This window comes from Penaeus chinensis, chromosome 23, assembly GCF_019202785.1.
Source record: "Penaeus chinensis breed Huanghai No. 1 chromosome 23, ASM1920278v2, whole genome shotgun sequence".
NCBI classification, from domain to species: Eukaryota; Metazoa; Arthropoda; class Malacostraca; order Decapoda; family Penaeidae; genus Penaeus; species Penaeus chinensis.
The window spans coordinates 16467539-16468474 of record NC_061841.1 but is presented as its reverse complement, the minus strand read 5'-3'; positions in this window follow the sequence as shown (position 1 = coordinate 16468474).

The window sequence follows — 936 nt, the reverse complement described above, 5'->3', positions numbered from 1 at the left end:
TATATATATATATATATATATATATATATATATATACATATATGTATATCTCTCTAAATGTATATAATATATATAGATATAGATATATGTATATAAATACATATATATGGAATATATATAATATATATCTATGATATACTATATATAGATATACTATATAGATAGATAGATAGAATGTTTTATTTTATTTGCTTCTTTGTGTGCTTGTCCAAGTGTGTGTGAAAACATCCCCTCAAAAGTAGAAAATTGAAGTAGTAGAAACTAGTAGAAAAAACAAAATTATTTTAAAATATTTTGAAGGGAAGAACTCCAAAATCCTTTCATTTGTGAGATTTCAGCTTCTTGAACAAATATAGTTAGTGTTAAATATTCATCAACAGACATTTTTATAGTGATTAACAGTAAAAGATTAATGTTCAGACTTACTAGCAAATCATTTTTTTCTATTGTGATGCAGAAGTATTTTACAGTTAAACATTTATGATGCTTTTCAATATCTTCAAATTTCTTACATGCACACTTTTATCTCACGTCATGAATCCAAAAGTTCAAGATGAGAACTGCAGTAATCATCATTCCTCAGTTTCAGTCAGAAACTTGCAGTATTAACTTTGCTTTTGGTGATATCCTTGAAAACTAAACCAAGAACATTGGAGCTGTACATCACATAGGTTAGCAATAATGTACATTTCATGTCTACCAGTAATATATGACTGGGGTTCCTTAGTATATATTATAGATGTGGACTACATAAAGGCAACAAAAAGTATAGTGGCTAATAATGATAGACATCCCAAAAGAATGCATTGTAATAGGTATCAGTTGGGACCTTTAGCTTAGCTGTCAAAGAGGTGTGGATTCTGGTCACCTACATATATTTGCCAAAATTATGTAAAATCATTGACTTTGATATATTTTAAGCAAATAATGCAAAAC